General features: G+C 53.8%; 1 non-coding gene across 1 annotated transcript; it reads right to left on the reverse strand.

Moving 5' to 3' along the window:
- Positions 1–15336: 15336 nt before the first annotated feature.
- TRNAV-AAC lies at positions 15337–15409 on the reverse strand. The gene has a single exon. It is a non-coding gene; the product is annotated as a tRNA-Val (tRNA).
- Between the last annotated feature and the right edge of the window lie 764 nt (positions 15410–16173).

A 16173-nucleotide genomic window follows, 5' to 3' on the forward strand; every position in this document is an offset into this window, starting at 1 on the left:
CACTCCACTGCCCGCAGGAAGTGGCCAGTCTACCCTCCCCCTGCACCCGTGGAGGCCTGGGGCCAGCTCCCCCCCCCCCACGGAGGCCTGGGGCCCCAGCCTGCTCCACTCCCCTAGCTCCCAGGCTTTGGGGGAGGCGGCGTGGCTGGGAGCCAGGGGAGCAGAGCAGGCTGGGGCCGGGTCGCTCCACTTACCATGCAGTGAGTGCAGGGTCGGGCTGGCTGCAGTCTTCAGGGGAGTGGGGGCAGGGTGGGGGTGGGAAGAGCTGGAGCTGGGGCTGGAATAGCACGCAGCTGCACAGGGCACCAAGTGCCCCAAATTTCCTGGTGCCCTATGCAGCTGCCTACTTTGCCTATGGGTAAGGAGGGCCCTGCCTGCCCCACCTCTTCCCCATGGCCCCCGCCCCACCGCTTCCCTGCCCCAGCCCCAGCCACACCCCACTCCCCTGAGCAATGCAGGCAGGGCCAGGCCTGCACTCACCGGCAGTGGGAAGTGCAGCAGCCTGGCCCCAGCTGCACTGCCAGTGAGTGCTGGGGGGTGGTTCCCCCCTGTCCCCCAAGTCAGGCCTGCCCCACCCTGCAGAGGCCTGGGGCCAGCCCTCCCAGACACTTAGGCCTGCCCCCCGCCCCCTACGCGGGGACTGTGTAGGGCCCCAGAATAGCTAGGGATGGCCTGGATGGCGACCTGCATGGACTACACACGGGACGGTTGCTGAGCAGTGAACAGTATCGGGAACATTTCCTTGACCGAGACCGGTACCAAGTCGGGGGCGACTGCGGCGATCCCAGCGGCAGGTTGCCTCTGGACCGCGGGGCCAACATTGGCGGTGCTCCTGGTACCAGCATGGCCATAACGTTCCAAGCCGCTTGCAGGGCCTCTGGCGTGGAGAGCCTCCGGACATCCGGGGAAGCCTGCTCTGAATGGGCCGGGCTACTCTGCTCAACCTGAGTTGGAGGCCGAGAGGCCAATGGGGACCAAGGACTGCCCAGAATGGGTCTAGCCTCTCCACCAGTCTTGCTCTGGTGCCACGGCAAAGAAGGCCTCCTCTTAGCCTTCTTGGTGTGTCCCATGGATGGGGAGCGGTGCTGACTGGTAGATGGCGCTGGTGAGTCACCGTGTACTGACACCGTGGTACCCGGTGCCGACTCAGAGCTGCGCGCCGGAGTTGCGGTCAACGCCAACTCCTTCAGGATGGCCCAGAACCTAATGTCTCTTTCTCTCTTTGTCCAAGGCTTAGTCAACTTGCAAATCTTGCAGCGATCGCTGAGATAGGTTTCACCCAAACAGCCTAAACAGTCTGTGTGAGGATCACTCACTGACATCGGTCGCCTGCAAGTGTTGCACGACTTAAAACCCGGGGCATGGGGCATGCTCCGGCCCAGGCGCACTAACTAAACTAAACTTAACTAATCAACTACTAACTACAGGTACCATACACTGAACGAACAAGCGTTCTGGGCATGAGCTGGAGCAAAGCTGGAGCAGAGCAGTTCCCAAGCACCTTCACTGGCAGCAAGAAGGAACTGAGGGTGGGGGGAGCGCGCAGCACCCCTTATACCACATCATGGAGGCGCCACTCCAGGGGTCGCTCGGGGCGCTCCCCTATGGGTACTGCTAGGGGGAAAACTTCCGACACCAGTGCATGTGGCGAGCACGCACACCTATTGTGGAATACACATAAACAATCACTCGAAGAAGAAGTTAAGTTTTCCCTTTGGGAAACTATCAGGCTGAAGCAATTGTATTGATTGTGACACTCGAATCGAAGGATTATTTAATATTATAAATAAATGAGTGTAAACCTGAGCTTGTTGTTTTCAAACTGGTTTTCCCAACTCAGTTCCCAATTCTTTTCTAGAAAGGCCTCCAGGACACCTGCCCACCCCCAGCAGAAGTGGCAAGGAAAACACTCCCCAGTGCTGCTCTTAGTCCCAGGTGGATTGTTAAGTGGTGCTGGGAGTTGGTTTGTTTGGTGCTGAGAAAGCTGCCAGGCAGGTCTCTGGGCAGCAGATCTCCCTGCTTCTTCCAACACACAGCAGGCTCCTTTCCTGCCCCAGTCACTGCTATAGGAGGGTCCTATATACACTGAGCCTAAAACTTTTTCCAAGCCTTCTTAGTGCAGTTGGCAGCGTGTCAGTCTTGTAATCTGAAGCTCCTGAGTTCAAACCTCAGAGAAAGCAACTGCTTTTACTCCCGGCTTCAGATTTTCTAAAGGAAATCAGAGAAAAGAGACTATAGCAGAGTGGTTTCTAGACACCCTCCCATCCATCCAACACACAGAGACTTTTCCAAGGCATTAACTTTTCCTTCTCCTTTATGACTCTTTAATGCAGCTGGAAATACTGGTTCCTGGAAGCCCCTTTCCAGAGAGCACACGATCGTAGTGCAGAGAGAAAGCTGGGAGCTGCCAGCTTGTTGTGGGCAAGTAGTTAAAGGGATGCACAAAAAATCCACTCAGGCCATTGCCCCCCATCCTCACCCCCAAGCAGCTTTGAATCCTGATGACTGTGATGCTGAGATTCCACTGCCTCAGCATCCTCGACCCCCCTGGAGGCTGGTGTAGAGTCCTTAGATCCCTGCTCATAGTTCAGACCAATGGCAGTGCCCCACCAGGCCCACACTCGGAGCCCACAGTGACTACATAGGGGCCCACAAATATGTTTTGTGCCAGGGCCCACAGAAGGTTAATCCGGCCCTGACTGCCTGAGCACCATTTCAGCCCCACATTTTTGGGTGGACCTCCCACAGCGGGAGCTGCAGAGCCCTCCCCTGCAAAAAAAAACAACACACACACACACACACACACACCGGTGTTCGGAGGGGAACAGGAGGAAGGACAAAAGAAGCAAGAGAAGAAGCGAAAGGAGGGAGGGATGGATGGAGGAAAAGGTGAAACGAAAAGGACAAACCCTAATGTCCCCAGTGATTCTAAGGGACAAAATCCCAGGTGCGCAATAAAATTCTGCCTCCTTAAGCTTGTGTTTTCCATGCCTAGAATTCAACTGTCACCAGATGGATCAGACTGAACAGGTTTCAGACCTCGAGGAGGCTCTTACCTTCTAAACAGGGACGGCTGTTTTCCAGTAAAATCACTAAGAGGGAAGGAGAAAACTCGAAAGAGGTTCCTCCTGGCGCTCACGTCCGTGAACCCGAATACTCTCTCAGTCCTCAAAGAGAGACCTGGAGAAGGAGACTTGCTGGAGCAAAGCCACAGGGGTCTCTGAGGTTTCCCTGGCCCCTCGCCCCTGTCCTGCCTGGCTGATATCAGCATCTCTCTGTGAGGTCACCACCTCCCCACCACCTTGGACCAATAGTCTGAGGTCCTGCCAAAGGCCTTTGTGATGTCACTGCCACACCCCTCCCTTGCTGTGCCAATGTCCTGCCCCTGGCCAGGCACTTTGGAGGTTTGAGCTACTCCCTGTGGATCACCCCACTCAAGGAGTGTTCGTTCTAGGCAGCAAGCCGGCTAGACAGGGAAATATCAGAGGCTGCTCCCAATGCTACACTCAGTTTTTCAGAAATTAGTCGACTTTATAGCCAGAAGAGACCATTACAGCATCTAATCTGACCCCCTGCACAGGCCTCCTGTATGACACAATAGCAGGTGAGGGACGGGGGCTGAGGAGGCGAGTGGGTGGGCAGTGGCGAGGGGGCGGGTGAGCCGGCAGAGAGCCAATATTCATAACTTCAACTACAAAAATATTCAACTTCAACTCCTGCTTGTGGGGGCCCCTGCAAGACCCAGGGCCTGGGGCAAATTGCCCCACTTGCCCCCGCCTCTGGGCGGCCCTGCTAGCAGCTCTTCTGGGAGCGCAGGGGAGGAATGACTCCCCCTTCTCTAGCTTCTCCCCGTGGGGCTCTGGGGAGCAGGGAGGGTTGTGTGATAAATTCCATCCAACTCCCGCTTTGATCCAAGCCGAGGGGCGTCTCAGCCTCCACGATCCCCTTGGCAGGGCAAACAGGGGATGTTTTCCACTGCCCAGGAGACCCAGCCAGGGACTCAAGGCAGCCCCAGACTTTCCCTTTCTCCCTTCTGGGAAATCAAGTTCAGGTTCTACAAGGAGCTAAAGAAGCCTCAAACCCGCATCTGAATTAATGTCAGTTTCTCACTGCCTGACAGAAACAAATGTCATTTCAATCCCAGGTGAGTCCACGTCAGTCATTCCTCAGCCCCATTCCTTCACCCTCCTGCCTTAGCTTAGGGCATTGCGCTACCCTGTGGGCATTTCATGTCCCTCCTCAGTTTCACACAGAGACACAATTTCCTTTGCATGGATCCATGAACAGCAAAACCTCCCTGTGTCTCTTGTCTGAGCCAGGGCATTCGATTCCATTGAAACCTTCTGTCCTGCAATGGCAACGGTCAGACAGAGGGGACGTGGCCACCTTCAGCCCTGGCAGTGAGATATTCACTCTCCTCTTTCTTCATGCTGATGTTGTTATTCCATAAAACATGAACCATGGAATAAAAAGCTGAGTTGGAAAAGAGAAGACTAAGGTTGGAAAAGAGAAGACTAAGGGGGGATATGATAGAGGTATATAAAATCATGAGTGATGTTGAGAAAGTGGATAAGGAAAAGTTATTTACTTATTCCCATAATACAAGAACTAGGGGTCACCAAATGAAATTAATAGGCAGCAGGTTTAAAACAAATAAAAGGAAGTTCTTCTTCACGCAGCGCACAGTCAACTTGTGGAACTCCTTACCTGAGGAGGTTGTGAAGGCTAGGACTATAACAATGTTTAAAAGGGGACTGGATAAATTCATGGTGGCTAAGTCCATAAATGGCTATTAGCCAGGATGGGTAAGAATGGTGTCCCTAGCCTCTGTTCGTCAGAGGATGGAGATGGATGGCAGGAGAGAGATCACTTGATCATTGCCTGTTAGGTTCACTCCCTCTGGGGCACCTGGCATTGGCCACTGTCGGTAGACAGATACTGGGCTAGATGGACCTTTGGTCTGACCCGGTACGGCCTTTCTTATATTCTTATGTTCTTATGAGTTTACTCCAGGGTGAGGAAAGAAAGGAGCCACCAACTCCCCAAAAAATCTCAGTGCCCCAGAGAAAAGCTGCCCCTGTTATTGGAACTAATGATGTGCTGGAGATATGTTGGGAAAAGGGACTGTCTGAATTGCCAAGGCAGGAAACGAACAATCTACAGCAACATCATTAACCACAGACACACTCTAGCCATGCTCCAGCCAGTGGGGAAATGAGCAGGAATTCATAATGTCAACTATAAAAATGATACACATCTAGAAATAGCATAATTATAATCAGCCAATCGAACCTCTCCATAGACCCCTTACGCTACAACCTTTCTACAATATTGGCTACAAATAGAACAGCGGTCGCAACGGTGATCTATACGGTTACAGATTATGTCAATAACGTCACAGGAGGTGACACGGCATCAGTGAGACTGATACTGGAATAGCCTCCAGTTTTGGTGTCCTCCTTTGAAAAAGATGTTGTGAAATTAGAGTTTGGGGCAGCAAAGAGCCACCAAATGTTCTGAGGGCTGGAGAAAAATGCCTTCTAGTGAGCTACTGAAAGAGCTCAACCTGTTTAGCTTATCAAAAGAAGATTGAAAGGTGACTTCATTAAAGTGTTGAAGTGCCTTAATGGAGAGAAAAGATTGGGTATTAAAGAGCTCTTGAATCGAGCAGAGAAAGGCCTAACAAGACCCAATGGCTGGAAGATGAAAAGAGACAAATTCATATTACAACTAAGGCACAAATATTCAACAGTCAGGATGATTCACCACAGGAACAAGCTACCAAGGAAAGTGGTGGATTCTCCATCTCCTGATGTCATTTAATGAAGACTAGATGCCTTTCTGGAATGTGTTTTCCCCCAAAAGTAGCTCTTGTGTCCTACAGGAGGCCTGTGATATGTAGGGGGTCAGATTAGATGCTCTAATGGTCTCTTCTGGCCATAAAGTCGACTAATTTCTGAAAAACTGAGTGTAGCATTGGGAGCAGCGTCTGATGTTTCCCTGTCTAGCCGGCTTGCTGCCTAGAACGAACGCTCCTTGAGTGGGGTGATCCACAGGGAGTAGCTCAAACCTCCAAAGTGCCTGGCCAGGGGCAGGACATTAGCCCAGCAAGGGAGGGGTGTGGCAGTGACATCACAAAGGCCTTTTGCAGGACCTCAGACTATTGGTCAAAGGTGGTGGGGAGGTGGTGACCTCACAGAGAGATGCTGACATCAGCCAGGCAGGACAGGGGCGAGGGGCCAGGGAAACCTCAGAGACCCCTGTGGCTTTGCTTCAGCAAGTCTCCTTCTCGGTCTCTCTTTGAGGACTGAGAGAGTATTGGGGTTCACAGACGTGAGCGCCAGGAGGATCCTCTTTCGAGTTTTCTCCTTCCCTTTTAGTGATTTTACTAGAAAACAGCCATCCCTGTTTAGGTGGTAAGAGCCTCCTCGAGGTCTGAAACCTGTTCAGTCTGATCCATCTGGTGACAGGTCACTTCCCTTCTCTATACCTCAGGCTCCTCCCCATCTGTCCAATGGGAACAGGGACAGTTCTCGAACTCTGGGCAGTCCTGAGCCTGAGTGAGATAAGGGGCGATAAAGCCCTCTGTGAAGGAGAAAGGAGAGTTTCACGGTGTTTAGCACCAAGGAATTCTAAAGTTTGCTAAAATGTCTAGTCTGTGGAAACAAGAAATGGTCGGGGCCAAACTTTTTAACCATTGCCTTTTCTAAATCCCGTTCAGGGGTGTGAGTCCCTGTCTTTTCGGTACCTGGGGTTCTTTGCCAGCAGGAGAGAAGAGGTTCCTGCCTCCATTTTTGTGGCCTTAACAAACCAGGAGTTGTGCCCCAGTTCTCGTCTGAGATACCTGAAAAAGAACATCTTCCCATCCATGAACAAGACAGGACCTATCTTTCAAAGGGGAACAAAGAGACCCCTGGGCCTTACAGACTAGCTAGCCTCACTTCCATAGCTGGAGAGATACTGGAATATATTCTTAAACACTCAGTTTGTCAGCAGCACCTACAGGATAATTTGGTTCTTAGCACGAAGGATCATGGATTTGTCAAGAACAAATCATCCCAAACCCAGCCTCTTTCCTTCTTTGGCAGGGTTCCAGGCCTAGTGGAGGTGGGTAAACAGTATGAATGATGATTTGGAAAATGGAGTGGAGAGTATCATTCTAAAATGTGCAACTGACACCAAGCACTTTGGAGCACAGGACTGGAATTCAAAACGCCCTTAACGAATTGGAGACTTGGTCTTCTTGAGCCAAACCCCATGGCTGGGCCCCTCTCTCTAGACTGGGCTGAAGTGAAACCCCAGAGCCAAAGACTCCTCCCCCTGGGCAGTGCGCTCCGACCTTGAATGGTCAGATGCTGCTTAGCGCTGTCAGAGCAGCTTTGGCTGGGGGATTCTCCCAGCACTTTCCAATAGCGGGAAGGTACGAAATCCCCATTTGCCTGCTGGGGACGGAGCCCTAGAGGGGGGAGCAACTTGCCCAGAGTCCCCCAGAGAAAGGAAAACAACCAGCAGTGGAACCAATAGGAAACCCAGCAATGGAACTCAGGAGTCCTGGGGGTGTGCTAGGGTGACCAGATGTCCCAATTTTATAGGGACAGTCCCAATTTTGGGGTCTTTTTCTTATCTAGGATCCTATTACCCTCCACTCCCTGTCTCGATTTTTCACACTTGCTGTCTGGTCACCCTCGGGTGGGCACATGTGTGGGTCCCAGCTGCTCCCTGCCCCCTCATTGAAGCAGGTGTGCAGGGTTACTGCCCTGGGAACTGCAGGGCACCAGTGGCCATGGGGATGGCTGGAGGCAGGGCAGGGGCTGGCTGGAGGTAGGGTCTGGCTGCAGGCAGGGCAAGGGGGTGCAGCAGGGGTTGGCTGGAGCCGGGGCGTGCGGGGCTGGCTGGAGACAGGGGTGTGTGGGGCAGGCTGGCTGGCTTCAGGCAGGGACACAGGGGGGTGCATCAGGGGTTGGCAGGGCTGGAGACAGAGGAGTGTGGGACTGACTGGCTTCAGGCAGGGGTGTGTGGCAGGAGTTGGCTGGAGACAGGGCAGGTTGTGCATGGCTGGGGGTGTGTGGGGGCTGGCTGGCTTTGGGCGGGGCCACAGGGGGGTGCGGCAGGAGTTAGCTGGAGACAGGGCAGGGGGTGTGGCAGGGGCTGGCTGTGGGCTGGGGGTGTGGAGCTGGCTGCAGGCAGGGCAAGGAGGACGCGACTGGTGCGGGCAGGGCAAGGAGGACGCGGCTGGTGCGGGCGGCTGGTGCGGGCAGGGCTGCAGGCAGGGCATGGGGTGCGGGGCTGGCTGCAGAGAGGGGCTGGCTGCAGGCAGGGCATGGGGTGCGGGGCTGGCTGCAGGCAGGGCATGGGGTGCGGGACTGGCTGGAGACAGGGGCTGGCTGCAGGGAGGGCAGGGGGTGGAGGGCTCACTGAAAATGTCCTGAGAGGTATTTTAAGGTGAAAATAACACCATGGTTACCAGTTGACTGGCACATCCTGGGTTAAAGAAAGGAAGGGACCTGGAGTTAATAGTCTGAAGTATTTGTGTTACCAACCCTGTCACTGTCTGACCCCCCTTCAGTGCGGAGCAGGTGTGTACGTTGCTGTGTGGAACGCACAGACTCCTGCAGAGCAGGGGCAGCTGTTTCCATGGCAGAGAGCCTGGCACTTAGGAGACTTTCTTGACTTGCTGTTTTGAAGCAATTCAGTAAAATAATGGTGGAGCTACAATGTCTGGTCCAAAATTTTAGCCCCCCCCCGGTGCAAAAACACTATTTTAGGATCTAAACAGGAGGCTTCCAGCGCTAGGACACCTGACCAGAGAGCTCAGTGGGGGCATAACAGCTGCTGACTCTGATGGTACGTCCAGACTACCAGCCAGATCGGCGGGTAGCAATCGACTTCCCGGAGTTCGATATATCGCATCTCATCTAGATGTGATATATCGAACCCCGAACGTGCTCCCGTCACTCTCCGGCTCGGGAGCACTGGGAAGACCCGACCGTGGAGGGGCCGTCGCTGGGGGGGGTCGGCCCCGCGCAGGCCCTGAACACGTCCTTATATCACTTCTGTGGCCGGAAAAGTGCTGAGGAGATGGAACGCTGAGGGCTGGTTTTTGGCGGGAAAAACCGGTTTGGACTGGTTTGAGCCTGTCCCCTGATGGTAAACAAGTCCCCTCTCAGAGCTGGAGTCCAGGGGTCAATAGTTCATATGCTCCAGATTGGATCTTATTTTAAAGCCAGTGATTTACTTCATAAACATCTTATTAACCAACTAATGGAACCTATTGAACAGTTTATACTTCTTACACCTAACAATGAGATAAAAAATAAACAACACAGACAAACCTTATCGGTAACAGCTAATGTCCTAACTGGGAAATCAGCAGCGGTTTGTAGCGGGGGGAGTGCACAGTCTGAATGTGTATGACCCGACCCCAGCCCCCAGCCCCACATAGCAGTGGGGCTTGGCACTCTCTGTGCATTGGTGTGGTGGCTGAGTGGTTCACCAAGCAGTGACAATCCAAGGAGGTTCCCTGAGTCAGTCTCACTCCTGAGGAGATTCTGCACCAAAAAAATTCTGTGCACAATATTTTAAAATTCTGCAAATTTTATTTGTCAATAAATAAATGTGGAGGCTCCAGCATTGCAGGGGGGAGCACAGGCTGCTGGATGCACGGAGGTGGGAGATCACCCTGCAGCCCCCTCTCCCCTCCAGTGAAACAGACTTGGTGGTGGGGCTGCACCTCTCTGCTGCCTACTTCAGGAGCCCCAAAAAGACTCCCCAGAACTGCTCATGAGGGACACATGTGCCTTCCCTTTGCTTCCCCATCAGGAAGTCAGAAAGCCTGAGCAGCTGGCCCCGGGCGATTTGAAAGGGCCCGGGGGCTCCTGCCACCACTACCGGCAGCACAGCGGGACTAAAGTGGATTCCTGCCCACCCTCGTTCCGCACGGCGCACCACTCCCAGAAGCATCTGGCATAACCCTGCGGCCCCCGTGGGGTGTGTCTCTTGCACGCTGCCCCCACCCCAAGTGCCAACTCTGCCATTGGAACTGCGGCAATGGGAGCTGCAGGGGTGGTGCCAGCGGGCAGTGGTGCCAGGAGACCCACGCCCCCCGGGCCTCCTCCATGTAGGAGTTGCTGCCAGATGTGGGTGTGGGTCACTTTCGGGAGCTGCCCAAGATAGGTGCCACACCCCAACCCTCTGCCACAGCCCAGATCCCACACCCCGCCCACACCCAAACTCCCTCCCAGAGCCCACCACTGCCCCCCAACTCCCTGCCCCAGCCCAAAGCCCACATCCAAACTCCCTCCCAGGGTCCGCCCCCCGCCTCCCCTGCACCCCAACCCCCTGCCCAGCCCAGAGCCTGCACCTCATGTACCCAAACTCCCTCCCACAGCTTTGGGGGGGGGGCGAGGAAGGACAGGCAGGACTTGGACCAATTCTGGGCATCACCAAAAGTTATATAAACCTGGTGACGCTGAGCTGGAGCCCTAGTCACTGCACATCTCTCTCCTTACAGGGGGGACTCTGTGGGGCAGGGCGCTGCTGGGGGTTTATTCCGTCCTTTAATGGCTGTGGAAGGGGGAACAGGGAGAGAATTTGCTCCTCTGTTCTCTGCGGAACATGTGCAGGCAGCGGGATTATCTCCAGGGCTGTAACAAAACACAAGCTAGCAGAGGGGGGAAGGGATTTCCTGCAGGATCTATTCCCATTGCAGCTCCCAAGCTGTGCCCTGGCGAGCTGTGCCCAGGGGATTTAGATGCTTTATGTAAGGGGACTGTTGCCCCCTTATTAACTATCAGTGGGGGTGTTTGGTTGCTAGCTCCCAGCACTAAAAAGGGAGGGGTCGATGGGAAATCAGGAACCTGAGACTGACAGTCCCCAGGAACAATGTGGAGAGACCAATGCTCCAGGTCAGCCTGATTGACAGGGCGGGCAGGCTATTCAAGGAGTCAGGAGGCCAGGGGGGTCCCGCCCTCCCTGTGAGCTGGAATTGTCTGAGTCACATGGAGTGGGGCCGAGCTAAGGAGAGAGCAGGGGGCCCAAGCTGAGCTGATGGTAGCAGAGCTGCAGCCCCAAAGCCAGAGCACAGCCCAGAGAGAGCAGCCCTGCCCTGGGAGCAGAGCTGTAACAACTGGAGCCAGAGAGGCCAGACAAGCAGCCCAGGGAGCTGAAGGCAGAGCAGCAGCAGCAGCCGTGCTGAGGCAGAGCGGAGCTGGAGCAGTCCGGAGCTGGGTGTGGTGAGCAGCTGGGGAGAGCGAGGGGGACCCTGGGCAGTGGGCCCAACACAGGGAGACGCCTCAGCCAAGAGGCCCTGCAGGCCAGACTTGGAGGGGGATCGTAACCCTGACAGGGCGGGGGTGATGCTGGGGAGAAGGGTCCTGCCACCCAGAGCCTGAGAGTGTGTGGCCACCGCCAGAGCAAGTGTCCAACCTGCAGCGTCCCTGCAGCACAGCCAGGGCCTGAGGAGCGGCCTGGGATCTACAAGGAACAGACTGTGAAGTGCCCTGATGTCCAGAGACACTTTTTGTGATGGTCCCTGCCACAGAGCGGGGTGATGTGTTTTCCTTTAACCTTTGCATTTTTTCTTATTTTTTAAAGTTTATTAATTAAATAACTTGTATTTGCTTTAAATTGTATGATGTGATCAGTGGGTCAGGGAGGTGCGCAGTGCAAAGAGAGGGACACCCTAGCCCCTGCCCTGGGTGACCACAGCAGGGTTGGGGGGGGTCGAGCCCCCCAGGAACCCTGGGCCCAGCCTTGTTGGGGTTACGAGGACTCTGCCAGACAGGAGAGTGGAAGGGGAGTCCTCAAGGGCAGGGAGGCCTCTGGGTAAAGGAAGTGGGAGCGAGGACTCAGATCCTTTTGCCAGCCCACTTCACCGGGGTAGTGCAGAAGCCAGGAAAGTTCCCCACAACAGCAGGACCATTTCCCCACTTACATCTAGATACAGTACCAGGCACGTAGGAGGATTTCCCCTTCTGAGTCATGGAAGCAGAAATTGACTTTTCCTTTCCAGATTTAGCTAATGTTCAGAAAGAGACTCTAGCACCTGCTCTGAACACCTCAAAATTCAGGAGTGCTCGAGCTCAACTTGGGCAGCTGTTACTTCATTTCTCCCAAATCAAATATACTGATCCACTGTTATTTGCTGTACAAAAGGTAGGATAAAATTGAGCAAGAAATGCTTCCCAGGGGTTATTAGGACTGGAATTGCTATTTTCAACAGCCATTGCCATTTTTTTCTAGTTTTGTTTGTTTGAAAGGAAGACAGTGATATTGCATTGGCAAATTCCCCATAGAAACAAAGAATAATAAAGGCACCTCAACTTTTCCTCATTTATGGAGGACAGTATTATAATATGCATCCAGGTATCCTCTGTCGGAGAAAAACTCAGTTCTCGCTTTTTCTTTTGGGTGCAGCAAAATCAAATACTTTATTATTTCTCCAGTAATTACAATGAAGGGAGAGAGTGCCATAGGACACAGGGTCGCCCCAGTCCCGGACAGGTCTCTCAACTGGTAAACAATTACAGCAAGCCTTTATACTTTTCTTACAGACAATAACTAGCAATAATACAGACAATAAAGAGCAACGACTTCATTTTGTTTATACATAAGCCATTCTGCTATCTTGTTTTCTCACTCCTAGAAGACACCAGGCTTCATATTTGGTTATCAGTTACAAGGTCGTAATAACTTTTTACACAGTTCTTTCCCTCTGCCTCACACTATCCCTGCTTCTAGAAGTCTCACGTCATTAGGGTTACAGCTGGGCTAACTCTTGCTAACTGACTGACATGCATTAAGATTCCCCTTCAAATCCTTATTAATTCTTTCCCTGCTTCCACACCTCCAACCACACAAGCTGAAAATTGTTCCATTTTACTGCAGTTCTGTAACCATATGGGAACCAATCCTGTCTGTGTTCTGTGCACATCCAAAATTCCTGCTGAATGACCCATCCTTGGAGCGAGTTACCAGTGACCCAAGGCTGGGTTGGAAGGAGGGTGCAGGTGGGGGGAGCACCCAGGCCTGGGGCGGCAGGGTGTGTGTGGGTTGGGGAGCATTGGTGGGGGGGAAGGGGAGAGCCCAGATCTGGGGCAGCACAGGATGTGGGGGGGGAGCCCAGGGTGTGGGTTGGGGGGGGAAGAGCCCAGGGGTGGGGTGGCAGGGTGGCAGGGGGGATGCAGGTGTGGGGAGGCCCAGAGCTGCGGCAGCAGCGGGTGCAGGTTGGGGGGAACCCAGGGCTCGGGCAGCAGGAGGGTGTGAGGGGGACCCCAGGGCTGGGATGGGGGCAGCCGAGGGTTCTCACCAAAGAGCCCAAAGGATGGCCCAGGTCACTGGTGGGGATTACTGGCCGAGCATTATTTCAGCCCCACATTTTTGGGTGGACCTCCCACAGTGGGAGCTGCAGAGCCCTCCCCCGCAACACACACACACACCCACCCACCCACCCACCCACCCACCCTCCCTCCCTGCTGGTGTTGGGAGGGGAACAGGAGAAAGGACAAAAGAAGCAAAAGACAAAGAGAAAGGAGGGAGGGAGGGATGGAGGAAAAGATGAAACATAAAGGACAAACCCCAATGTCCCCAGTGATTCTAAGGGACAAAATCCCAGGAGCGCAATAAAATTCTTCCTCCTTAAGCTCGTGTTTTCCATGCCTAGAATTCAACTGTCACCAGATGGATCAGACTGAACAGGTTTCAAACCTCCAGGAGGCTCTTCCCTTCTAAACAGGGACGGCTGTTTTCTAGTAAAATCACTACAAGGGAAGGAGAAAACTCGAAAGAGGTTCCTCCTGGCGCTCACGTCCATGAACCCGAATACTCTCTCAGTCCTCAAAGAGAGACCTGGAGAAGGAGACTTGCTGGAGCAAAGCCACAGGGGTCTCTGAGGTTTCCCTGGCCCCTCGCCCCGGTCCTGCCTGGCTGATGTCAGCATCTCTCTGTGAGGTCACCACCTCCCCACCACCTTGGACCAATAGGCTGAGGTCCTGCAAAAGGCCTTTGTGATGTCACTGCCACACCCCTCCCTTGCTGTGCCAATGTCCTGCCCCTGGCCAGGCACTGTGGAGGTTTGAGCTACTCCCTGTGGATCACCCCACTCAAGGAGCGTTCGTTCTAGGCAGCAAGCCGGCTAGACAGGGAAACATCAGACGCTGCTCTCAATGCTACACTCAGTTTTTCAGAAATGAGTTGACTTTATGGCCAGAAGAGACCATTAGAGCATCTAATCTGACCCCCTGCATATCACAGGCCTCCTGTATGGCACAATAGTGAGTTTATTACGCAGGGTCCACCCCTCCTTCACTGTGAATAGTACATGAACCAGCCTTGTAATGGAGCTGAGATTTCCCAAGAACTTCAAGCAAAATACACCAGTTTCATAAAACAGATTTATTAACTACAGAAAGATGGAGTTTTAAGGATTATAAGTGGTAGGCATAAAAGATCAAAGTAAATTACCATGGAAATTAAAGATAAATTCACAATCTAAACTTTACACCTTATTACACTAGGCCGTAGTTCGGTTATGCCACAGGAAGGCTTAATGCTTGAGCTGCAGCACATGCTGGGCAGGCTTAAGGCCGGGCTCCCCATGGCAGGAGAGAAGAAGAAGACTCGGCCCCTGGAGGGGCAGGCTGGGGCTTCCTGGATCCCATTTGCTCACAGCCAGTGCCCTGCCCCCACTCCCAAGTCCTTAATGGCTCCCCCAGGTCAGCCAGAATGGAGCAGCGGTTTTCACTCCACCAAGTCCACTTACGGCTTACAGGCAACTCCCAGACCCACCACAGCCCACCATGTCGGCCAGAAAGGAGCCCACTCAGCCTCACCATTGCTGCTTTTCCCGTCCCCCTAGAACCCTGCTTCTCCTGGGCTGCAAGGAGCCACCCCTGGGAAGCCAAGAGGCAGGCACAGGATTCTGCCTCCCAGCAGCCAACTGCACCTCCCCCGGCTTTGCAGAACGAATGGTGACGCTCTACTAACCCCACTTAGCCACACTGAGGCGCTTAGCTTCTGCCCTGCCTTCCTCAGCTCGACTTTCCTCTTTTGCCCCATTCCTGCCTCACTTCCTCCTTTGGCAAGTCACGCAGAGGAGGCCAGCAGGAAGAGCCGGCCTCCGTAGGCCAACCTCCAACAGCAGAGGAGGCCAAGCCACAAGCCTCCAAAAGGTAACACACCGCACTCCTCTAGGTTCTCCAGCCTGACGCCAAGGTGCTTTCTCCACTGCTGTCAGCACCCTCTGTCATGCGGGGGTTGGCGTTATCCCACGGACAGGCCAATTGGAGGAGGAGGAGGCCTTCCTGAACAGCAAGGGGATCTGGCAAAAGGAAGCCAGCATGTTTCTGCCTGGTTTCGAACCAGGGACCTTGTGCGTGTTAGACAAATGTGATAACCACTACACTACAGAAACTCCACCTGCTTGGCTTTTGTTCACCCTGGCACAGACCGATGGACAAACCTAGAGAAAGTGGTGACAGCCCTTCAATGGGTCAGCTGGCAGAGCAGAGGACTGGAGCGGGCACTCAGGAAGTCGTCCTTACGTCACCCTTGTGACTCCAGTTTGAGGGAGAGCTTCTTTTTCTTCCCCTTGCTGACAAAGAGCAAGAGAAGAATGAAAGGTCAGGTGGGCCAACTCGGTGCAGAAGCCCATGCTGCCTTTTCCTGCTGCATAGCCTGAAATGAGGGACTCGTGGCAGTTAAAGGCACTGCTGCACTTTCAGAAAACATCCCACCCGTGCACAAAGGGGGATAGAAGAGCCTGTTAGTCTAGCACGCTCCCAACTGAACTACTTCAGCAGCTGCTCGGTTTCTTTTTGGCCTCCTGCTTTTCTGTCTGGGATGTTGTTGTCAGCTGTGGCACAGAAAAAGGACGTCATTGCGAGCAGCCCATGAAGACAAGATTCACTTTTGCCTTCCTTGCTCGGCTTTACTCGCTTCCTCGCCCTATTCCTGCCTTAGTTCCTGCATTACCTGAAGGCAACGGGGGGCCAGCAGTACCAGGAGGAAGTTGGGCAGCTAGACCCTGGTGGCAAAAGTCCTGCCGCCACTTGCCACCCCACTCTCTTCTCCCAGCGTCACATATTGGCCACCAGGGACTTGGGGCCCAGCAGCGCAACGGAAGGCAGTGGACAGAGCCACCCTCGCCTTGAAGCTCCAGCTCATTAAACCACATCT

This window comes from Mauremys mutica, chromosome 26 (assembly GCF_020497125.1).
Source record: "Mauremys mutica isolate MM-2020 ecotype Southern chromosome 26, ASM2049712v1, whole genome shotgun sequence".
In the NCBI taxonomy this organism is placed as follows: Eukaryota; Metazoa; Chordata; order Testudines; family Geoemydidae; genus Mauremys; species Mauremys mutica.